Below are 26,218 nucleotides of genomic sequence, written 5' to 3' on the forward strand. Positions count from 1 at the left end.
AAGAGTTGGTTCTGTCCTTCCACTGTGTGGATCCTGTGCACTGAACTCAAGTCACCAGTTTTGGTAGGATGCTTCTTCATCCACTGAGCCATTCACCAACCTCCGTATGTTTTAAAATCAATGCATCATCTGTCATTGTATGGTTTTCCCCCCACGAACTTTCACTTAGGTTGTTTCCAGATTTTACGATACCTAAATATTTAGGTTGTCGTTGCACATATTACCAACCTGAATATCCTTATTCATGTATTTTTGGATAGTTTGTAAAACATGTTGCACTTACTCCACTTGCTGTAGAAGCCTGTATCCAAAGATACAAGGATCAAATGTCCCCAAAATAGTTTCTGAGACAGTTTCAACAGTTTAGATGCCTATGAAGTCTGTAAACTTCCTTCTTTAAAATTTTGTAAACTTTTGACACTTTTAAAAGGTGTGTGTGTGTGTGTGTGTGTGTGTGTATGTGTGTGTGTGTAAAACAAAGAGAAAGGACCATGGAATTGGAAGAGAGCAAAAGGGTTGCAGGTAGGAAAGGAAAGAGCAGAAATGATATAATTATATAATAATTTTTTAAAAAATAATAAATTATTATAAAAGGGTAGCAAACAATCCAAATTTGTTTTGGATTTCTTTAATAGTAATTCTAGTTTAGCAGATGCTATGAGTTGATTGGCATTTTGGATTTGGATCTGCTTTAATTCTGAGGTCATATATGCTTTTGTAGATTTCCACAAGCTATGTTTTTCAGCGGGCAACAGTGGGAGCGAACTGGAAGAAGGAGGGAGGATGACCTGTAAAATCAGTTCATTTTAAGACACATTTCGAAAGCAACTGTGCTCCATGGAAGATGCAGTGTGGAAGTGAGAGAACATGTAGGCAGGCCAGTGATTTTCCCACCAGGAAGACTTAGGATTTGTTTCTTCCCCTGGGGGGAAAAAACCGAATAAGGAAAATTCTGTATGTTCTTTAAAATGAAATGACCTTGCATTTTTGTGCTAACTTCTTTTAATACTCATATTAGTTAGTGACCCTCCCAAGGGCAGTTGACACGCAGGCTCTCATTGCTAGCAGGCTTGTCTTGTCATCGCAAGACACGCCCTGAAATGTCTGACAGCTATGAAGACCCGATTTCCTCAGTGACCTCATGGTAGAGCGTAGGCACGCCTGATTCCTGAGGAATGTCTAACCGGAATGTGGATTTAACACTTTGATGGCAAGGCACTGAGATTCAGGGCCATGTCTTTCTCATAAGTGTAACTGACCCTAAACTAAGACACAACGATAATATAGTCAAGATAATGTGGACCTAGTTTGAATACTCCAGTACATCAAGGAAAAAGTGTCAGAAGAGAGCAAGAGCCACCAGAAATTCCACCATTCATAACTTACCTTCTTAGCTTTGGGTGATAGTTATGTACACAGGAATCAGAAGGATGGGTGAATAAATGTGCGTGCGTGCGTGCATGTGTGTGTGTGTGTGTGTGCGTGTGTGTGTGTGTGTGTGTGTGTGTGTGTGTGTGTGTGTGTGTTTATATGTATGGAGGCATATGAAGGGAATTCTGAGTGCTTGAGAGAAAACTACAAGAAAACAAGATAAGATTCTTGTGACCTCAGTTTCTTCAAAATAACAAATTGTTCTTGGAATGTGCTTCTGTGTGCCTCTCCCAGGTGTGGTGGAGAAGAAGGAGTTTGCTTTAAGTTGGCTGTTTTTTGAGACTTCAGTGTGCTTCAATTACACGCTCCATTCTCCCAGGTTCAACCACCTCTAAAATAGTAAACATAATATATATGAAGAATATTATTGTTTATAGTTTTATTTTACTAAGATTTGAATTTTACGTTACCTTAAGAGCAACAGCAGCAAACAAACAATTAAAGAAATTTCTCACTTTCAGATGAAAGTTAATTTAGTACAAGAACCACACATTTCTTAATGATCCTTCAACACATAAAGATCTTAAAATTTTCTAAGCTTGCAGTCACTATTATCGTACAACACCTGCATTAGTTTAAGCCAGTGTCCCAGCCTGTGTTGTGAAGAGGGACAAATGTGAATCCTTGCACCACATCACCGACTCCTCGCCATACTCCTCCCCTTCTGTTGTTACTATTCTTATTATTACACTGTGGATGGTTATACCATTTAAATTCTGTTCTGCTACCACAAATAGATGCATCATCACAGTTCTGTATCTCAGTTCTATATTCAAATATATATATTTTTTTGAAGATTGGGGCATTTCTCAGAAATTCTCCTCTGTGCCTCCTCCTATCATCATACCTATGACAGCCATGTCTCTTGTACTTCAAGCTGTCACTCTTAATGCAGCTTCTAAGTTTTAAATGGGAGCCACTTTTCCCTGTGAGGCTCCATCCGTCATGCTGTCTCTGATTCGATGTACTGTGTGCTCCTTTTTAATGTTTCCGGGCCTGATCACCACTCCCATGGGGGCAATGCCCCCTGTCCTACTAAAGCCCATCTTTGGAGGGGTACCAAAGAATAGATTTTATTATTTCCAATAGACAGATTTGCGGAAGTGATAGCAGCAGTGGGTTTTATTTTAGGAAGGCTTACGGGAGTATTTCAGGTATTCAGGTTTGCCTTTTATATTTAAAGAAAAACTTGCTTGCTGTGACTACCCTGAGAGAAATTTATTTCATTAGTGAATGTGTTGATGCTGATTTAGTATCTCCTGGCGTGTATAAACTGCTGGGGTTGGAGCCTAAGGTGAATATGATCTTCCACTTTATCTGACTTACTTTTTTTGTACTTAACAGTCCAAATGGATCTTAAGCTCTCCATATTTGAAGTTCAATAGTTTGGCTCAACTATGGCTGGCACTGGAATCATTCTCTTTTTCTTCAGAAACAAGCATCCTTCCAATCACATGCCATGTCTTTATTTCATAAATACTTTCCTCATTTGTTCTATTAGGTACAGTAACTGAGTAGCTTGATTTGCCTTCAATTTTCATTATCTCAAGAACATTATAATTTACCCTTACTTCTGCTGCAAATTTTTCTCCAGCTAGCTTTCATGTATCATACTGTCTTATTTGGCCTTAGTCAGCCTCAACTTTTACTTCCTACATGGGACTTTCTCATTTAAAAAAAATATTTCAAAAGGTAATAAGTACTGTAAATATGCGAAAATATATTTATTTGTCTTCTTGAAAATATATTACCATGACTAAAAGTAAATCATAATAGAGCATCAATGAATATGTAAGTCCTTATTGCTGAAGACACCATGTACTTTGGACCTAGAGAACCCAAGCTGGCTCTAGCATGAAAGCCTCCTCCCTGAGTTCTAGCTTCCATGGTACTAGAAGGTGACATGCAAGTTTCCAAAGGGGGGAGGCAATCAATAGTTGCAGCTATGATGTCTGTGAACCACAACAATGACCGGTGAAACATGGTAATCCTACAGGTGAAATAATGGCATGCATACCTTGATAGTAACCCTCACCTCTCTAGTCACAGTGAAGGCCTGCTCAGCAAGAAGAAAATCATTCCTGGTACTAGAAGCCTTGCCAACTATCCAGGGCTAGTAAAGGTATAGATTTGGGGTATAACATATACAACTGGCACATTACAAAACCAGCAAGACCCCTAACTACACTCTAAACACTTATCCTCAGACCCGCAGATAAGGATAGTTCTTGCCCTTCATCGAGGAAACTTCCTTTTTGCAACAGACAAAGGTCTTTACAGAAACTATAAATGATTCAGTGCAGCACTGTGGAGTCCAGCCCCAATTGCTACATCTACGATGTAATTTCTGCACCTAAGGCTCAGGAATTATTGTGGAAGAAGAGGCAGAGATTGTAAAAGCCAGAGAAAGAGGAGGTTTGCTGTGAGATTGTGTCTTCTGGAAATGTTGAAGAAGCTATACCCATGATGTCTCACCAACATGGTGACTACCTAAACATGACCCAAACTAGGACAACAATAATAGACACAGAATTCTCATGAAGCCTCAACCGAAGACAAAGAACTACAGGCAGCTAAGGAAATGGAGAGAGGGACAAATAATCCTCCCCAGGAAAGAGCACATCAATTGGCCACCCAATATCAAATGGTCATCCCTGAACACACATATGCACAAATAATATAGAGACTGAACTCTTGGGGAATATTATTTTAAACTGTGTTGCATTTTTTCCTAATGCTTTTGTCAACAATTCAAACATTGTTTGATTAAATAAAATTAACCTGCAAGCAGGAGGCTGAGTCAGCAAGTAACCTACAGGAAGTGGTAAGGAGGGACCACGTGTAGCAAGGGTTTTTTTATGTGGAGGCTAAGAGAAGGACACTGGGTCTTTTGGAAGATGCCAGCAAAGGGAGAAGGTTAGCTTTTGCTATTCAGCCTCTCTGAGTGAGCAGAATTCTACATCAGACTTTGAGTTGTGAGTTCTTTAGATTTAGAAAAAGTTTCCCTCAGTAGCTTTGAAAGAGTCGGTGCCTGAGGGAACAGAATTCCCTCAGGTTGTGGCCCCTGTGGCCAAAGCTGTTGCTTACGGGCAGCAACTGCAGATAATAATAATTAAAAAAAAAACCAGTTAACAACACTGAACAGCTTGTGTTTTTATATTTAGGAACAGACACACAAAAACACAAATATCCGTAACAACAATTAATAAAAAGGGTACCATGAAATTGACTAAGATTAGGGTGGAGGTTATATAGGAAAAAAGAAAGGGGAGTAAAAATTATGTAATTATATTCACAAAAAATTTTTTTAAATTATTTTAGAAAAGTCTGAGACTTTCTAAATAAATTCACCCTCAAGGTCATCTGTTTACAGGTGGTATATAGAACTGATTATGAATGAAATTGTAAATACTTGGGCAAATATTTATTCAATTATTATAAGCCAAATGTGTAGCATGAATCTTAAAAGGTCTTATTAATAAAATCAAACCTGAAGCCAGGTATTGGGGTGAATGCTGTAAGATCAGAGAAGCAGAACAAGCCACAGCCACCTCACCTTGCCAATTCCTCAGCTGATCCTGTTTCCTCAGACTGGATGCCTCTGAGTCCTCATCCAAAAAGATCTCAGCTGAACTGTGTTGCTCAAAAGCCTAAAAGCTTAACCAGGCTAGTTTCTGGTTTTCACACCTTTTATACCTTTCTGATTTCTGCCTTTACTTCCTGGGATTAAAGCTCTTGTTACCACGCCTGGCTGTTTCCAGTGTGGCCTTGAACTCACAGAGATCCAGGTGGATCTCTCCCTCTGGAATGCTAGGATTAAAGGGTTGAGTGCCACCATTTTCTGGCCTCTATATCTAGTGGCTGTTCTGTTCTCTGACCCCAGATAAGTTTATTAGGGTGCACGATATTTTGAGGAACACACTATCACCACACAAATGCAAGAAAACTGATTTAGACTGTTGATAATAGAAAATAAGGAACGGAAATAAGTTAGGTTAGTGAAACAAGCAAAACAAGATCACTCTATTTTCATTTGTTTTTCTGTGTTATGTAAAAGTTTCAGCGTAATAAGATTTCAGTAAAATTTCCCTAATTAGATTCTTCAAACACAATATCTACCATCTGGGGCATTTCTTTGGAAACATCTGGATAATAACTCAGTATTGTGGCTCACATGTAAATGTCTAGAATAGTATATATACAATATCGGAGTAGAATTTTAGTCAAGATCAAGAGAGTAAGTTTAAAATTTCCAGAAATCTTCAATGTTATAAAGCTGTATAAACTATAAATCTCTTATTTTTTATTTTATATGCTTATTCTCCATATATACATATATATATTTATCTGTCTATATCTATCTATCTATCTATCTATCTATCTATATTGTTCTAGATGCACATGTTATCAGTATTTCTCTGTATAAATCTATATACATATGTATGTATATTCATATATATGTAGATAGATGAGAGAGAAAGAAAGAGAGAGTGATATCATCATGTGCATGTAAAACAACTGTAGTTTCTCATTTGGTGGTATTTCTTGTGTTCTTGTTGTTTGTATATTTGCTTAAGTCAGAAGCCATAAAGTATCTAAAAGAAAAAAAAAAACAGAACCAGGTATGGGAAACCTCTCTTAGAGCTGCTGGTCAGGAGACCCCAAGAGACTCCCCAAACAATGTAGGCTGTTGCCATTGCCCTTGTTCGCCTTCCAGAAGTTGTAGGTAAGACTGTACTGCTGATGATACCACACACTTTGGACACAGGACTTTGAGGAATCAAGCTGTAACTGACTTAGAAGTCTCATCCCGGAAGACTAGCTCTTATAGTATCTGACGATGCTATCTATGCAAGCTGCCAAGAGAGAAAAGCAATTAATAGTTCCAAACAGCTGTAAGCCTACCAATCACAACATGAGCCAGCATGGTATGATATACCCAGGGTGCAACAAAGGCACTTATATCTTGGGGGGACAACTAACAGCCATCACATTAGACCAGCTGGCCACTCTATAGGGGTAGTTCATTCCTGGTACTGTAAACCTGGCCTACTGCTTGTGGCAGGCGAGGCCATGGAACCTGGAGGAGAAACTACTACTGCCACTCACCCAAACCATGATAAATTACAATTGTGCTCTAAATACCTAGCCTCACAGCTATAGATAACCCCCCTCTCCTTATCAAATAAGTTTCTTTTTATAGCAAACAGAGAAATCCACAACTAGTCAACATTCATAGAACAATTGACCCTGGGGTTTCCATCTACAACGCAACTCCTGCACCTAAGGTTCAGGGAACATCATGGAAGAAGGGGAGGAAAGATTCTAACAGCCAGAGGAGCAGGAATTGGCTATGAAACAATGCATTCTATAGATGACAGAGAGCTGCACCCATGAAGTCTAAACAAGGTTTGCACAATGACAACATCATCTGGTGTGCTAACATGGATGGGGGAAAGCTCATGAGGCCCCACCCCTAGATGAAGTGCTACAGGCTACTAACAAAGGGAAAACCAACTTTCATTGTACCTGTCAGGTACAAGCTCCTTGATAGGTTATCCCATCCCAAAAGGTCAGCCATACATACATACACATATAGGTAACACTAAATTAATTTATCAGGTTGTATTTATATATTTATTAGTGTGCATATATATATATATACATGTATACACATGTGATGATAATAATAATAATAATTAATGATGAGGTTATGAATTTAAGAGGAATTACAGGAGTTGGAGTGGGACAAGGGTGAGATAGAAATGACATAAACAAAAAATGAATTTTGAAAATCTAACTCCATTGATTCATTGATTCATTGATTTGTTATTATCATTGTAGTTTTGTTAAAATTCTATTCAACGCTTTGATGTGGGGACAGAGTTCAACCTTTACTATGTATCTCTTACTTGAATTTCCACCTCATTCCATTGTTATGCCAAATACTGTATCTCCAGCCAAGATGCAAGAGTAAGAGCTGTTCAGTACTCTGGGATCTAAGCAGGGGAGGGAGAGAATCATTGTGTGCCCCTAAGTGAAGCAATAACTCATCTTTGTCATGAAGTTTACATGAGGGTCAAAAGAGATCAGACTTTAAAGCCTCCAGCCTAGTGCTGACCACAGCCTCCATAGTGTGCCAGTCTCTGCCATGGCTTCAAAGCCAAAAAAAAAACCAAAAACCTTGGTGGTATATTTCCTTCTCAAACATTCTTACACAAGTGCAAGGAAAGAAAAGATCAATGGATTCTTGGCTCAGTGGTTTTCACTGTGCCTAACAGAGAGGAGGGTAAATTTTCAACTTCAAAGTGTTTCACATCCAAGGTGTAAGGACTGTCACAACAGCAGGAATCGTCTGTTTAAATGTTATCATTTAAACATAGGAGAAAAGAAGGAAAAAGAAGGAAAGTTTTTGGAAAGCAGGCAATAAAAATTCAGAAATAGAAAACATTCCTATATTTTAGAAGTGAGCTGTTGACAAAGAGCTAGCAAAGGAGATAGCAGGAAGATGGAGGCAGGAGAATCCTCAGCACTGTAGGCAAAGATAGCTTGGCAGAATTCTTTCCTCTGTGTTTCTCTCTCCTCTTTATTCCTCCTTTTGTGCCTCCTTCCATAAGTATACGTTAACAATCTCCCATGTATGACCCCAGCATAGCCACTAGATATCCAGCGAGGAGAAGATTGGAGGAAGGCTTTGCTCTTCTAAAGCTTCTACTGTGTGGAGAGAATACACCTATCATTATATAACAAGGGGAGATAGTAATTCTTAACAAATAAAAATGAAACTGAAGAGTAGAAAGTGTTTCATATCTTAGAAGGACTGCTGAGGGCATGACTCTCTGTGCATCATTTGAGCCCGGAGTTAAATACAGGAAGGAAGTCAAGAGAACACATAGTGATAAACTGACTCAGAAGCAACAGCAAAGCCAAGTCCCTGAGGTCAGCGCATTTCCCATGGTAAGAGCATCAAGGAAGCTGTTCTAGCATTGGAAGACTGAGTTTGAGGAGAGGAGGAAGAGAGAATGGATCCCACAGCCTGGGATAGGCTCATATCTCATTGTAAATATGATGGGAAGCTCTGCAAAATGCATCTGATGTCTAACACGGTCTAACATGTTACATGGCTATCATTGGACTCAAACGCCAGTGCTAAGGGTTCCTAACCCTTGGGTGTTTGTCAAATTACTTAACTCAGATCTAAATTTCTTCATGTGTGGAAAGGGCTTATCATAACGTAAAGGAATGTTGTGGGGGCTGTAAAAAAACTAATCCTGGTAATGCTCCCAGCACAATATTTGAGACAAAGAGTGTGCCACAAGTGTAATTTAGTGGTTTTGTTATTGGCCTTAATACGTAATCATCACAGTCATCAAGGAAATCTATGGAAAGCCTCAGGGGAAGAGAACACCTGTGTCCAAAACCGATGGAATTTAAAGACTGGGAAGATTGGAGCAGAGATGGATTATAAAACATGAACTGAGACATGAATGAGGAAGGGAGGATTATTGGGGAGGCAATAAAATGCAGCCAATGGGGGAGGAGGTAAATAGGAAAATGTATAACGGCATACATGTAGGAATGCCATCAAGGAACATGTGACTTTGTATGCTGACTTTAGAAATTAATTTGAAAAGAAACACTCTGTTGAAATAATCATTTTAAAAAGAGATGAGGGCAATGGTCAAATTAAAACTTGGTTTTGAAAAATTACATTGGGATGTTTCCCATCTAATTTTACTTCTATTACTTTTGCGTCTCTTCTCTCTCTTAATAAACCAACAGTGCAAAAACCAAACAGGGTAATACGTGATCTTTGACACCGCTTCTGTAACACGTTTAGTAGTCCTGTCTAATTCACTGCAGAAATGTTAAGAACAGGAGTATGTGTGAAGCAATTAACCAGAAATATATGATTCCTTACTCTCATGTGGTCCTGAAGTTAGAGTACTGAATACTAGCTTATTTAGATCTGTTTTGCTCACTTTCTTCATTAAACTTTTTACCGAGACAAATTTGATGGCATGCAGTCACTGTCAAAAACATATAAACATGGAAGTGTCTTTACAGTCCCTGTCAACACCAGCTCTATTTACTGTATTTTATTTTAAATTCTACTGTTTATTTTATATTTAAATCTGTAGATGAGCCAAAAGTAATAAATTTAGAGACCACATAGTAGCAATGAATAATTTAGTAGGCTGAAAGCCTTTCCTCATTTTCATATGAATGCCAATTAGGAAAAACTGGAATTTCTTTTTAGCTGTGCTGTACATTATTGTGATGCTGTCTGGAGCCAAGCTGGGCTCTGAGGTTGCTCAGAGACGTTTTCTGCAAAATTAAAGTAGTGTAAGTAGTTTCAAGTGTGATCATGCTTTTCAAAATTCAGGTTTGGTAACTTAGGCTCCAAGTCAGATTGGCCAATAAGGCACCAAAAGGGGTGGAAGTAAGCAGACTGGTGTCCCACAAACAGCTTGTAACTGAATGAAAAACGTTTTCATACCCTGAGTCCCCTGAGTCATCTGTCCATCTGTCACCGTCACACAGTCATAGCAGGTAGCTTTTCAAGAAGTCAGAGACATTCTCAGCCGGAGAAGACCTTTGATGGCCTATAGCTGCAGAAGAGGATCTACCTAGGAGAATGAACAGGGACAAAATAAAGCCTGAGCATATCTATATGCCGACCAGGAAGTGTATTTTTCATTACAGTGTTACTGTACATATGGTATTACGTTTATTGATTTATAGTTACTGTTTCTCTTTTAATTTATACATATAAATCAGAAGCACAAGTCCAACTATATATAAACATACTGATGTCTATCTATGCCCCAGTGTTGTTGCTCATGAGAGAGACCAAAGGCAATGAGTGGGTAGCTGGTGTTAGACTACAGGTAGTTATGGATACGTGTGCAGAAATGTCTGATTGTACATTCATGTGAATGCTTGATGTGTATTTATCAATATGTATATGAAAAAAAGAAGAAAAAGGAATGAGGATTTTCTATTTGTATAACAAGATGTGGGCCATGGTGATGACTTCTCTAAGACATTTGGTGCAGAGAAGTGTGAAATCTTCGAGATGCTTGAAAGGAAAGTGAAATGAATTGGCATTAAAGTCTAGATGGGGAGGAAGAAGGGAACACAATCTTTCTATTTTTCTCCGTAGTGAGTAAGTCGAATCAGAAGTCAAAGAACTTTGCAGGTATCATTTCAGGCTGCAGTGGACACATTATGATATTTATTCATCATTAAAACTTTATTAGCAAGAGAAAGCTATGGAGGCAAATTAGAAATAAAGCTCATTTTCTCACAGGATTAAGAGTGGCTCATCTGTCTATCAGGATGCAAGGAGCCTGAAGAAACCCCCACTGAAGGGAACTGTCAAGGGTTACAACCAAGAAAGCATGCTACAAGAAGTAGGACCTAGATTACCAACATCTTAAAGATCGTTTCTCAGTAAATCTTAATAAACAAATCTCCCTAGATCCATGCAAGGTAAGGGACTCTGTACAAGGCAAAAGAGGTTTAACGGAATGATTGTGTACTGTCATTTCTGTATACTCTTGAATATTCTTTGAGAAACCTTTTCAACAACAGTACAGTAAAACTCTGTGTTACTTTCCTTGGGTAAGCCTTGCTGTCTTCCACTCAGGCTCTGCCATTGAATTGCAGACACCTTTCTGAGATAATTTGTAATGATTGATTTAACAAGATTGATGTACAGCACCAAATGTATTAAACCTGCAATTGCCTCTGCATGTGGTGAAGCATGTTATCTCACACACAAGGTGAGGTTCATTTGGCAATTAACCCACTATTTTATCAATATATGTCATATTTCAGGCCACAGCCTTTCCATATTAAAGCATTAAAACTTTTACGGAAAATTCTTCTCATCAAATTTTAAAAGCAAACCTGCAAAGATAAAATACAAAACCACAAACTACATTTCACCCTCAGTGTCTAAACTTTACCATATGCTAGTTTGTGCCTCTCTTTTTCCCTCCAACTGAATTCCTATACGCCATTAACCTTGCTTTTTACTTTTTATTGGTGTCTTTCATTATTGATGCCAAATGAATGGGGACTCTTTTTTAATTTAAGGTTATGCCTCTTTATATAATGATGATGCTAAATGGATCTGATTAATTATTTAATTGAAAGGAATGGATGTGCAACTCTCATGTCCTCTTCATAGATTGAGTGAGGAAAATATCTCAGTTGGGTAGAAAACATTAATTAATCCTATTTTTATATTTAGCTTATTGAAATTTAGCCAGGAAATCTGTTGCTTGAATACCTCCTCTGAATCACCCAAATGCGAAAAGTTTATACTCAGTGTGATTTGTCATTTTTCAAATGTTACAATAAAGAAATAGGAAATGGATACAGGACAAGAAATGGAAAACAATCTTTGAGATTTTTACTTAGAAAAAATAGTTTGTTTAATACAAAACAATCAGATCCTTTTTCTCAATTTTCTCTTTACAAAAATGTTTTATTAAATCCAGGACACAAAGGTACCTTTAAGAAATTGAGGGTGTTATCCTAAAGTTTAGACATCAGTTTGAATTTGTTGGAAAACTAACCTCTGAGATTTGACAATTATTTAAAGTGAATGCCAATATTTCTCTTATGTTTTAAGTCCTTTATCTGAGTATCAGATCTTCATTGAGTTGCTCATGGTTGTTGATGGAGCTAATATCCAGTTAATTAGAAATAGGACCAGTTCTGAGAAAACCTGACATGTACAGGATGATGTTACTTAAAATACGTAAGAAAAGCTAGACACTTAAAAATATGGTGGGGATAAATCCTAAAATTATTTACAGATATGGAGCTTCATTAAAATACTGTGTGTGTGTGTGTATGTGTGTGTGTGTGTGTGTGTGTTTGTACCTGTATCTCTGTGTGTGTCTATGTTTGTGTGTGCATATATCTGTATGTGTGTATATGTCTGTGTGTGTCTATATTTCTGTGTATATGTGTGTGTGTGCGTGTGTGTGTGTGTGTGTGTGTGTGTGTGTGTGTGTGTGTGTGTGATGTGTCCATTCTTAACTGTGGTCATAAGAGAACTTATCTTGAAAAGTAAAAAGAAATCAAAAAACTAATTTAAAAAAAAAGAAAAGGAAGAAAATTATCTACCCATTATTTTGACACACACTAGTCAGCCATGTGTTTTTCAAGTTAGGGGACTTAATTATTCACTAGGTGAGTGGTTGGCAAGCACTTCAGTTATTCACCCAAACACCTGCTTCCCCTCGTTATGTGACTTCTTAGGCAGTGGCACTCCTTTCTGAACATGCAGTTTTACAGATTTTGCTTATTCATCTTAAAGAGGCAAATCAATGCGTATATGAAATGTCTGTAGTACAATGGAGGCAACACACAAATTCGTGTGCCTTTAACATGCCTTGTTTTTCTTGAAGAGTGCTTCGCTGTTCTGTCGTTTTGATCAATGAGTTTAGGCTGTGTCATTATCTACAACAATATGACTTCACACTCCCCTGTGTGTGCATGCTGTCTTTGCTCTCACAGTAATAACGGTTCAACACTAGGAGGCTTGTCTTACACTTACCTGTATTGATGCACACATATTATTCCAACATGTCCATATGGACATGTATAGACTTCATGCTTTTGTCTATTCAGATTTTTTTCCCCTCCTGGGAAAATTCCCCCTAGTCTGCTTTATCCCATTCTTCTGGTTATTGTCAACAGCACAGACATCTTGATCTCATGGCTCTGTTTAAGTATCGATTTTGACAATACTAAAGTGGGTTAATTTTTGAGAACAAGTAACTTTTGTTTGTTTGTTTGTTTTTTGAAAATGGGTTTCTCTGTGTGTAGCACTGGCTGTCCTAGAACTCGCTCTGTAGACCAGGCCAGCCGTGGACTCAGAGTTCCACCTGCATCTGCCTCCTTGGTGCTGGGATTAAAAGTGTGCACCATCACACTTGGCTGAAACAGGTAATTTTTTCTAAAGTCCCTTTCCTTGAATTAATTTTCTATCACATAAGTTTTGAAACTCAATCTTTTTGTTGTTATATTCTCATTTAAAAGAAGTGTTTCATATAGACATTTGAGGTTATTGAAACTCCACAATGTCTATCTCATTAGCAATTCAGAGCACAGCCTTCCATTCATAGTCTCAATACTCATGACCTACATCTTGATTTAAAAGCACTCAAAGCCAATAATAGTATAGTAGCTGATTCCAAGAAAATGAGCGTGGGTCTTTCCTGAATTTTTTTATTAATTTGTCCAATGAAATCTAGGGCTGTGCGTGCGTGCGTGCCTGCATATGTGTGTGTGTGTGTGTGTGTGTGTGTGTGTGTGTGTGGGTGTGGGTGTGGGTGTGGGTGTAAATTGAAAGAAAAAGGTGACTATTTGTGGAGAAGATCCAGTAGAGGAGGGGTAGGGCAGGGTATTCAACAAATTGCAGTGCCATGTTAATGTGAATATGTCATAAATGAAACCTATTATTTGTATGTCAGCTAAGCACAACTTTGAAATTACATTATGGGATTCACACTGTCTCACATAAAGAGAATGTGGGATCCAGCTTCACAGTCATAATGAGGCTCAGCGGGTCAGAAGGTTCTCAATAGGTTCCTTCATAAATGACTACCTAAAAAAAAATAAATAAAAATAAATAAATAAATAAACAAATAAATAAATAAGGCTACCATATTTTTGTCCACTAACAATAATGGGCTAAAACAGTTATCTTATGGGAGACTGAAAATGATACTTCCTAAATGGATTTCTCTTTCCCTAGTATACCAAAAAGTCCTTATTAGCTTAGTCTCATTACTAAGAACCATAGCTTATAAATGAATGGCATGATAAATCGCTAAACTTTTCCTTTGGTCAATATTCTGACTAAGGGGTGGATATCTAAGTTACTTCCTCTTATGTCCTTGGAGGTTTTGTTTTATTTTTCTGCCACCTTTCTTATTTTATTTTTGTTGTTGTTGATTTTTGGTTTTTTTAGTAGCATAAAACATGTTTTTAAAATATATTCAATGTATTACAATCAATGGAGTTCAATATTCTTTTTTCACATGTAAATTGTTTAAAATTGAGCAGAAGATTTCCTCTTCATTTGCAACTGTGCGCCTGTGTTCAACTTCATTTAACTCTGACAGTGATGCTGCTCTTTATTACAAAAATAGATTACAAACACATCCTGTATATTTCTCTCTCCAGACTGGAGTCACTCATTCTCCAAGGAGCATCACCTTCTGTCTAATGGTTCCTAAAAACTGTCCTCTGGGCTCCCACGGTGCTCAGTACCATTGTGTTGGCATTGTTTTAAGAATTTTCCAGAAATAAGTTTAATTTTCAGAATTTAATTTATTGTTAAGTATGTGTATATGTTTGTGTCTATCTGTCTCTACGTATATGCACATGTGTGTGCCCATGGAGACTGGTAGGTATCTTGGTTCCTTTGAGCTGGAGTTACAGGCACTTGTGAGCTGCTGGACATGGATGCTGGAAACTGAATTCAGGGCCTCTTCAAAAATAGTACCAGTGCTGTGTGCAGCACATCAAGGGCCTGGACACCTGACTGGGGCATCAAGAGAAGGAAGAAAGGACAGATGTGAGCACACATACTGAGAAGCTGTGATCAGGTGGGCTGTGCTCGCTCTGATGGAACACACCGACTATGCTCCTATACCAATAGGAGTAAAGTAGTTTCAATTAGCTTTGAAATAATCCTGCTTGTACTCCTTTTGTTTAGACTGATGGCTGAAGTTGAGAACTTCCTTTTAGTCTTAGTTGTGATGAGAGTGTTTTCCACTAAACCAGTATACTAAAAATAATGTGTTTTGAAGTTGCTCATGTTCTTCTTATTTTGTGTAAGTCCATTTATTTAATGCTTTTCATGTTCTTTTTATTAAAGGACCTGACCGCAATTTCCCCTCCCTCCTCTCCTCTCAGTCCTGTCCCCAAACTCTTCTCTGCCCCCCACCCCATCCACTCCTCCTCGGTTTCTATGTCAGGCCTCTCATGGATATCTCATGGATATCAACCAGATATGGTATATCAAGTTGTAGTAAGACCAGACACCTCCCTTTGTATTAAGGCTTATTGTTTTTAATCTAAGTTTTCTATTACCAGTAAAGACTCAGGAGTCAAATATTGGGGTAAAAACCTGATAAATCAAAGAAGGGGTAGAGGAGTGACCAGCTGACCTTCTCCTTTTTACTGGAGACCAGCAAGCCCATCTCTCCATACATCCCAGACCAAAAAGACTGAAGATCTCTTAGTCCCTCCCTATTCCTTCCTGTGCCTCTTTATCTATCTCCATGGATCCTTGTTGTGGAATACTATTTTAAGATGGGTTGCATTCATTTATGCTATGGAATATTTGCTTAATGATGAAAAGATGTGTTGCATTCCTCTATGTTGCATTTGTCTGTCTAAAACACCTAATTGGTCTAATAAGGAGCTGAATGGTCAATAGCAAGGCAGGAGAAAGGATATGCAAGGCTGGCAGGCAGAGAGATTAATTAAGAGAAAAAATCTAGGAAGAGATATCAAAGAGCAAAAAAAGGAGGAGAGCAGGACTCCAGAGGCCATCCACCCAGCTACACAGCAAGCCACAGCATAAGAAGTAAAGAAGGGTATGCAGAATAGAGAAAGATAAAAACCCAGAGGCAAATGGTAGATGGGACAATTTAAGTTAAGAAAAGCTGTCTAGAAATAAGCCAAGCCAAGGCTGGGCATTCATAAGAAAGAATAAACCTCCATGTGTGATTTATTTGGGAGCTAGATGGTGGGCAAAAACCAAAAGAGCAAAGATCCAAAGAATAAAAACAACCAACTACAGATCCTCTGCACTCTCTATGGCTAAGCCTTATCAACTAGTCACTGGCTCCACCCCTGATCCAAGGTTAATTTCATTAACACAGTCTCGGAGTTTCACAGTGCAATTAAATATTTCACAGCAAAGGCTGGATAAGACAACCTAGTATGAGGAATAGGATACCAAAAGCCAGCAAGAGTCAAAGACAGTCCCTGCTCCCATTGTTAGGAGTCCCACAAGAAGACCAAGGCACACAACTATAACATATATGCAGAAGGCCTTGGTCAATGGGTCAGGTGGGAGGGGGATAGAGGGAGAGAGCACTGGGAAAGACAACTGGAATTGGGGGGAATCTCAGGGACAAACTAAAAACCTAGGGTAATGGAAATTCCCAGGGATCTACAAAGGTGACCCTAAGACTCCTGTCAAGTAGGGATGTGGATCTTGAACTGACTATCTCCTGTAACCAGAAAAGACTTCCAGTGGAGGGATTGGGACGCCAACCCAGCTTACCATATGTCCTACCTATAAGATGTGCTGGAGTATAGGTGGAACAGAAATTGGGGGAGTGGCCAACCAATGACTGGTCCAGCTTGAGACATATGCCAAGAGAGGGAGCTTATAACCAAGTTTTCTTTCTTGGGGCATCAATCAGCTCCCAAATCATGATAAGGAGACTTAATATTAGTTATGAATGCTTGGCCTTATCTTGTGCTCATTTCTTGCTAGCTTTTATAACTTAACCTGTTTCTTTTCATCTACATTTTTGTCTTGGGCTTTTTACCTTTCTTTCCTTCTATATATCTTACTTTCACTGCTTCTGGTGTCTGTCTGGCTGGCAGCTGCCTGGCTTCTGGTTTCAGGTGTGTCCTTATCCTTCTACATCATTCTCTTCTCCTTCTCTCTCTTGAGCCTAGATTTTTCCTCCTATTTATTTTCTCTGCCCACCACCCCTCCTATCCCTCTCCTGCCTAGCTATTGGCCATTTAGCTTTCTATTAGACCAATCAGGTGCCTTAGGCAGGCAAGGTGAAACAAATGCAACTCATTTTTACACAGTTAAAGTAAAATTCTGCAGCATAAACAAATGTAACACACAGTTACATATTCCACAACAGAAGAACAAATATGACTGAAAAAGAAATGAATTAAATGATTCCTAATGATTCTCTGCTATACTCATAGATCAGTGCCTAGCCCAATTGTCATCAGAGATGTCTCATCCAGCAACTAAAGGGAGCAGATGCAGAGACATTACATTAGGCGGAAAGCTCAAGGAATCCTGTGGAAGACAGGGAGGAAGGACTGTAGGAGCCAGAAGGGTCAAGGACACCACAAGAAAATCCTAAGAATCAACTAAACTGGATTTGTAGGCGCTCACCGAGACTGAACCAACAACCAGGGAGCCTTCATGGGACTATTGTCCTCATTTTTGTACAGTGTTATTGTCAGTCTTGGTAACACATGCCTGTAACCCCGGCACATGGTAAGCTAAGATGAGAGAATTGTAAATTATGATTCAGCTTATATACTGCTATATGTCATTTCAAAGTGTTGAGGTGCTACCATCATTTGTAAGTTGTTGTCTATTTTATAGCCATTTAGTATGGCTGCTCTCTTTCACTAAGCATCATAGAACAGTAATCTGAGTATTGATTTCATTTGCTTCTCAGTGTGACTTAGGATAGATACTTGGATGTAGTCACTGTGATAAATACTTCACGTTAATGAATCTAAAAAGGGAAATGGTTTATTTTGATTCACAACTTCAGTGATTTGGATCCATGGCATTTAGCCCAGCTGTCTATCCTGTAACAGCATGTCAAAGTAGCAGGATCTCATAGAGAGGAAGGCTGTTTACCTCACGGCATCCACGAAGCAAAGACAAAGAGAAAATATCTGAGGTCCCAGTATTCTGTTCAGGGGCATCCTTCAATAGACTAACTTATTTTCAGGACACCTGTAGTAGGACAGGCCCATAGGATCAAGAAAATTGGCTCAGACCAGTTGCCAAAGCATGCATATAACATACTCTTTAAGAGCCAACCTGGAGTTTGCCTGAAGGCCTACCAACAGGAGCTGTCAGAGTTCCCGATTGTGCCCAGCCAATGAGGGATGACCACACAGACTGGGTGCTGGGAAAAGGGTATATAAGGCCTTCTCTGTTATTGAATAAAGGAGTTCATTATTTGATTTCAACAGACTCCCAGTGTCTAAGTTGTGGATGCCACACCTTCTCACCCCCTCCCCTGAGATAGCTGTTAGAATCCAAGCAACAGATGCCCATGACCTAAAAATTGAACCAGTTCCCAATAGCATGAAAGGCCTTTTACATACAAGCCTTAGGGGGAACATTTCAGATTAAATTTCAAACTGTAACCTTTTACCCATGGCCCCCCAAAGCTCACAGCATAAATCCATGTGTCCATCTTCAAGATTACCCACAGTTCTAGCAGTTCAATATTTACCAAAGGCCAAGTCAAATCTCTTGGTAAAAGGTTAACTGCTTAGTATTCTCCAAATCAATGATTCTATAGTATAACACTCAGTATGTGAACCAAGTACCATGAAGAGGGCTAATCAGACTAAATTTCTTTTTGTAGAAGACTGTTTGCTTTCACATAGGAGTTTCAACACTGTACCATTGTCACATAGTGTGGCTCTTCTGGTCACAGGATTTTCTTGAGTTGAATAGTCAGACTCTGACTCTGAAGCTGCTTTGTAGAAACATGATTTGAATAGCATTTGGTTGATTCAAATGTTGAGGTCTAAGGCTTTGTCTTTTTAGAGTTGGTCAATTGAAGTCTCTTGCTTTCCAGAAATCTCTTCCAGTACTTCCAAAGATATATCGCCCATTGCATGTCATGGATTTTTTTTTCTTTGTTATTTCTAAGACACTAAATAAAGATTGATATTGAGTTCCTACTCCTTGAAATAAAACTCTATTTTTCTTCACTCTTCTAAGAAGCAAAGATTTTATGAATGATCTGAAAGGGGAATATTAATTTTCCTCCTGGATTCCTTTTAATCTTATCTTTAAATTTCCCTAGCATCATGCACTACAAAAAAAAAAAAAAGTCTGACATGGTTTAATTAGGAGATATAATAAGCTTTGGGCAGGGAAACAATTTTATAAGAATCAAGAGGAAGACACACTAGTTGACTGAATCTAATCTCATTTTGTATGAGAGGTTTTATTTCTGCTTTGTCCTGTGTTCAATTTTTCTTGTTACTGAGAAGGGGCGATAGGAAGCAATTAATGGCTGTCGTTCCCTATAAAACCTCTCTCTTATGGCAAGAATGTTTCTTGGGGAAAAAGAAGAAAACCATTGCTTATTTTCAACCATAATAAGACAAAGTCTTGAGTCTGTGTTGTGCTCATGGCTTTATTGATGACAAGCAGTAAATCTGATCAGAAAGGAGAGCAAAGGAAGATACTAATAAATCAAAGTGCTCTGGGGACCAGGTAAGTTCCTGTGACCCTTCCTCTTTGCAAAGATGAAATGAGTTTCCCATATATTTCAAAATCATCTGTTCTGTAAGTTTGGTATCCAGAATGAATCCTAAAACAAAGTTGATAACACAAGCATTAAAATCAACATTGATTGCCACTGACTGAATAAAAATGGTATTTGAGGAAACTAAAGCTTATATATTTCTTATACTCACATGATTTTTGTTTGGAGTAATAATTCTTGACCATATGTCCTTTTGAAAATTAACTAAAAGACTCAGTAATATATCTGTTGAGAAATTGGGTAGAGTTCATGTTTCAGTAATTGAAATATAAATACTGAGAATGCCTATTAAGAGAAAGAACTAACCATAAATTATCAATATCAATCAGGAAATTATTTAACAGAATACTATGTTAAGTATGAAAATGCAACTTCAGAGCATGAAAACCAGTTCAATATTAGGAGTTACTTTTTATAAAGCTCTGTAAGTTATTTAAAGTTTATAGCAGTGTACTTCTACATTATTGTACTTATGGTTTAGGCTTATGGTGGCTTTTTATTTTGCTATGAAATCTGATTATGTTATATATGCTTTGGCTGATGTAAGTTTTGGAAAATTTTTATAATAATAAATGTATTTAATGGCTGATATCCACTTATAAGTGAGTACATTTAATCTTTGTCTTCTGGGTCTGAGTTGCCTCTCTCAGGGCGATTTTTTCTAGTTCCATCTTTTTGGAGACAGAGGGAACAAGGACACCAGGAGATCATGGCCCACAGAATTAACTAAGCAGGACTCCTAGGGGCTCACAAAGTCTGAAGTGACAGTCAGGGAGCCTGCACAGTCTGTTCTAGGTCCTCTGCATATATGCTGTGATTGTTTGGCTTGGGTTTTTCATGGGACTCCTAACAGTGGGAGTTGGGGTTTCTCTAACTAACTCCTTTGCCTGCTCTTGGGACCCTTTTCATCCTACTGGGCTGCCTCCTCCAGCCTTGATATGAGGATTTGTACCTAGTCTTATTGCATCTCGTTATGCCGAGTTCAGTTGAAATCCCTGGGAGGCCTGCTCTTTCCTGAAGGGAAACAGGAGCAATGGATCAGGGAAAGGAGAAGTGTTGGGGGAAATGGGAGGAGTGGAGGGAGGGATGGCTGCAGTTGGGATATATTGTATGAGGGATAAATAAATAAATTTAAAAAAAGAAAAAGAGAATAAATGCATTGAATGTCACTATTTAAATTATTAGGGCCCACTATATATGCCTTAATCTAATGAAATTTATAAGCGCAGTAATGCCACATCTGCAGTGGTTTTCCCTTACAATCATTGAACACGGCTTCCCTATGAGTAGCTTTTGGAGTTTCTCTGGCCAATGACGTTAGTTGGCCAACCTTAGCTATCAGACTAGTCACTTTGGTTTTATGTACATTTTTTTTTTCTTATCAGAAATTCACACCTTTCACTGGCAGGTGCACAATTGGCAGGGAATAAAACTGCCATTGTTAGGTATGAGGTCAAAGTCTCTCACAACACACACACACACACACACACACACACACACACACACACACACACTGGACACCACGCTAAGAACAGTCTTCACTCATTATGACCTGGAAGCACCAGTACTCACACTGGTAACAACTTAATTTGGAGGGAGTTTGCGACAAACCTAAACCATAATTACATCAAACATTTGGTCCAACCGCACCAAAGTCCTTTGAAACTCAGCCTCTGCAAGTATCTGTTAGCTGTCTCTGTGGCAGCCACCTGTAAGTCAGTTCAGTGAGAGTGCCCTGCTATGTCCCCAGTTTGTGGCAATCCACAATGCCCACATCACCTTCCTCTTGTTTGACTCAGGTCTTTGCATTTGTCATGCAAGGAAGCCACCACTGAAGGTGAGATAGATGTTCCTGAGAACCATTTTGAGAATGGAGAAGTAGTATTTAAAATCTGCTCATATAAAATTTACAGCACTTTCTGTTACTTTGGTAAAAAAATAAAAATAAAAATAAACAAACTTAACTCCTACATATTTATCTTTTCTCTGGTCCTTAAAGTATTTGGAAATGTTTGAATCTCTCTCAAATTTGCTTCTAATATCTGATGAGAGATGACTACATAAATTAAAAAAAGAGAATAAGAGTATTAAATGTCGCTACTTGATAGGACACTTTATTCAAAGCTAGTTGATAGCACTGCTGAGTATTTTTCCTGGAACTCTGACTACTGGTGGGATTTTTTCACTTAATGTTTGATGGGAACTAGTCCCATGTATACTTCAGGAATTCTTCCACCATTCCTAGTTGGTGGTGCTGTCTTCATCTCAATGCATCTTCATGAATCTTTTATCATCTTCATCTTAGATTGAACTGATTGAGTCAACTTGGAAATAAAAGAAAGCAGACAGGCATCTCCAAAAGCACAATTGTTCCTTTAATCGGAACAACGGAAGGGCCACAGACTCACTGCAGGAGCGCAGACTGTGTGCATTTGGCACAGGGGCTCAGGGTTCTATGAAAAGGGGCTGAACCTTAAGGATGGAAGAGGCCTCCTGCAGGTCGGGGGTCTCCTGCAGTCTCCAAGTGGTAGATACCAGGTCGGGTTGATCCATGGATCTTCCTACCAGAAGATTCCTCAGGGTTTATCAGTCAGCTTTCCTGTCAGGGGTTTCTCAGTCCACCTGACGCTTTTAGGTCACTAACCTCTCATGCTAGATATCCAAGGGAAACTTCTTCATGTTTCCAGAGCTCCTTGAATCATCAACTCTCTTCCCCCATCCTCTGCCCTGAGAATTGTAGCTGCTTTAGGCTCCTCAAGTACTAACTCAGATGCCTCGACCAAGTGAAAACATGAGAAGGCTTACATTCTCCTTCCCTGATCTGCATCTTTGAAATTCTTTGCAATCCACAGAGACTGACATTTATTCCTCCTCCTTAAAAAACACTTTCCAGTGTAGCCTGATGTTCAAAGTCAGAAAAACATTATATATGTATATATATATAATATATATATATAAATAAATATATATATACTTACTTTTGTAATTTATATGAGATAGTAAGAAAAGTCTAGTCCTTATTTCTCCATTGTAAATCAAAGTAAAAATTCACCAGTTTTTTTTTAATGTTATATTGGATCTATAAATACTGTTCTAGTCATATTTACTAACATTTGTCTTATTATTCTTTGTCTTTGATGTCATGGAAATCTTCTTCTTGAGAATTATATATAAGCCTCCATTTCTTCCAGCTTCCAAATTTTCATTATTAATTAGTCATGCATTCATAATAATTTGTTATAAAAATAAAAAGTGAGACAAGATTTTAATTTTTTATGTGGTTACACAGTTGTTCTTCATTCATATTTGAACAATTTACTATTATCTCACTTTAAAATAAGACATTTTACATTTGTTTTCTATAGGTATCTTTACATCTCTTTAATGGGCTTATATTTTTCAGACAAAATTTATATAAAATCTTTATATTTTATAGTATTACAGCACACCTCCATGTTGAAGTTTTACTCTATCCCTTATTTTGTTGATTTTCTTGAGAATTCTCATAAGGTCTAATAATTAATTGAGCTCAGTAATTAGAAAGAGAATAGCCATTTTCTTTTGTTGTTAGCATTGTTGGATATTTTATATCAGTAAGTAATAACACTAAAAAGTTAAGTTCTATGTTCTATTATTTTAAAGATCACATTGATTCAGAGTTGGGATTCTGTGGGTTAGAATGAACTAACGTGTGAAATTATCTAGGACCATCTCATTGAGGAAGAGGAAAGTATAGTAAAATAAGAGTCCTATAGCCAGCATCTGTCTGCTCTCCATGTCTTTCTCTGGTACCCACCATCCTACTCTCTCACTTCTTGCAATGAACAAAGAGCTTCTTTTCTCTTTTTTTTTATGTCCACAATTATAGGACATAATCTGAGGATTTTGGTGAAAACTTTCTGGCTTTAGTAACCACAATAAACAGACTGAAATCCATTCAGACTGTGTTCCCTCTCACTCCCTCTCCAAAAGGGAGAGAAGGATCATCAACCACAAGAGGCAGCTGCATGAAAGCAGCACTAGAACCAGCTTCACACTCAGGAGAGAAAGCTGAGTCTCATCCTCACGGTCTCAGGGCTCTACACAGTCAGAGAAACTTCTCTAGTAACGAACTAAAGCAGTGATCCTTGCAAGTAGAGTCCTGAGAAGCTTCTCTTTGACATGTATCTTTCAAACCAATGCATGTTTGAAAAGGGAAAGGAAAAGATTTTATTTTCTCACAAAAAATTGTGTATGCTAATGCATTTTTGATAAATTAATTGAATAGTTATTTAATTGTGATATTTTCTATTTATTTGTTTGTTTATTTGTTTTTCAAGACAGGGTTTCACTGTGTAACAGTCTTGGCTGTACTAAACTAGCTCTGTAGACCAGGCTTGCCTCAAACTCACAGAGATCCTCCAACCTCTGCCTCCCTAGAGCTGGGATTAAAGGGATGTGCTACCACTGCCCAGTTTAATGGTATTTTCTTAAGCACTTCCTGTAGATATGATCTCCACTAACTTATAAGCTTCCACAACACACACACACACAGACACACACACACACACACACACACACACACACACACACAAAAAAAAAAAATGTATTTACATAAAAATATTTAACTGGAGTTGCCTGCAATAGGGAATAATACCTTTTCTTTGAAAAAAAAAAGTGCCAAGTGTGAGATACTCTCAACAAGCTCTTGGTCAGGTTGTCCAAGAGACCCCCCCCCAAAAAAAAATTAGTTTATTGTCATTGCTCTTTATTATCCTCTAGAACTTGATGGTAAGACCCTGCTGCTGAAGACCATATACACATTGGTCCCAAGACTTGGAGAAATGAAGTTGGTACTAACCAGAAAGTCTTTTTTGCTAGCTAGCTTTTATAGTATCAATAGGTAGGTATGCATGATGCTGAAGGACAAAAGTCACCAATAGTCTTACACAATTGTGATCCATGATCCCCATGAGCTACCATAACAACCTATATGGTAACATATGCCTATGGGTGATATAGGGGCACAAATGTTTGGGGGTAACCACCCACTTAAAAAATGGACTTAAGCCCTATTCTATTGAAGGAAGGAAATGTATACCTAATACTGTAAATATAGTCAAGAACCCATGGTTGAAGAACTCATAGGCCCATGGTGAACCTACTACTTACTATTTTGCTGAATGGATATAATATTAAACTGCCCTCTAAATTCATATCTGTATGCACATGTTAGTCCAACTCTCAGACCTCATCAGGCAAGCTTCTTTGTGTAGTGCATCATGGTTAACACAGAACCTCACACTGGTCCAAGTGTGGAGTATTAGTGTGGAGGGCTCAGTCACAAATAGGACATCTGTATTACCCCTCCTGCCAAGGATGAGGGAATATCATGGAAGTTGCACTGGGAAGACTACAAAAGCCAGAGGTTGGGCAAGACTGGAGGTAAACAATGTCTTCTGAGCATGTAAGGACTGCTGCCCTCTTGAACTCACACCAGCTGTGGTTACACTCTGTGTGAGACCTGCACACAATCAAGTCCGTCAATATTCAAGTATAAAGTGGGGAGAGGCTCATGAGAGCAACTCCACCTGTAGCTGAGGAACAATTGAGAGTCGATGGTTTCTAAGGGTAGGAAAACCAGTTTTCCCTAAGCTTTTTATCTCCTGGTAGGCTGACCACACTCCAGTAAATGACCATATATCCATGAGTTTATGGAGAACAGAAATTAGACTCAGTAGCTTAAAGAAAGAAAAGAGAACATGAAGTTGAGATGGGGTTGATGTGTAATTTGAATCTCCAAGTAGGGGATGGAGACAACATTAATATGATCAAAATACATTGATGCATTTAGAAAATTTTCAAATACTTAATAAAATGTTAAAAAATTGTCCTTCATGGAATTTGTAGTCTGCTTTTTTATTGCATTAATTTATTTGTGTTTATGAGTGTGTATGGGGGGATGGGGAGGATGTGTATGCAAATACCGAGGCATAGTGGTAAAGGCCAGAGGATGGCTTGCAAGATTTGATTCTCTTCTCCCCATGTGAGTTCTGGGGATTGAACTTGGGCATTAGGCTTAGTGGAAAGCACATTTACCCATTAAGCCATCTTGCTGGCCCTAATCTGTTTATTAAGATGTCTAGTTGGCAAGCCTTTTCCCTCTGGGTGGATCCTTTCACTAAAAGAAATGACTAAATCACAAAACAAATGCCTCATTCTTTCTTTCCTAACCTCTGTTTACTCAGTAATGATTAAATTGGGTGAGTTCAGGGTGGTATAGCTGTAGACTCACTTAGTTAGGAAATAATTGGATAATATTAATTTTTCTCTGAGGAAACTTTCAGCCATATATCTTACATATACACATAGTAATTATAACAGTAATTAAAATCAGGATAATTTATCATTGTTCTGTTTTCCAAATATTAGGTTAAAGTTTGGAGGTTTGCCTCATGTTTAATGGTTAAAATGTA

General features: G+C 38.2%; 1 non-coding gene across 1 annotated transcript; it reads right to left on the minus strand.

Annotated features, from left to right (window-relative positions):
• Window positions 1-23,695: 23,695 nt before the first annotated feature.
• On the minus strand, window positions 23,696-23,906 carry LOC131897759 (small nucleolar RNA U3). The gene has a single exon (XR_009375780.1). It is a non-coding gene; the product is annotated as a small nucleolar RNA U3 (small nucleolar RNA).
• Between the last annotated feature and the right edge of the window lie 2,312 nt (window positions 23,907-26,218).

This window comes from Peromyscus eremicus, chromosome 22 (genome assembly GCF_949786415.1).
Source record: "Peromyscus eremicus chromosome 22, PerEre_H2_v1, whole genome shotgun sequence".
NCBI classification, from domain to species: domain Eukaryota; kingdom Metazoa; phylum Chordata; class Mammalia; order Rodentia; family Cricetidae; genus Peromyscus; species Peromyscus eremicus.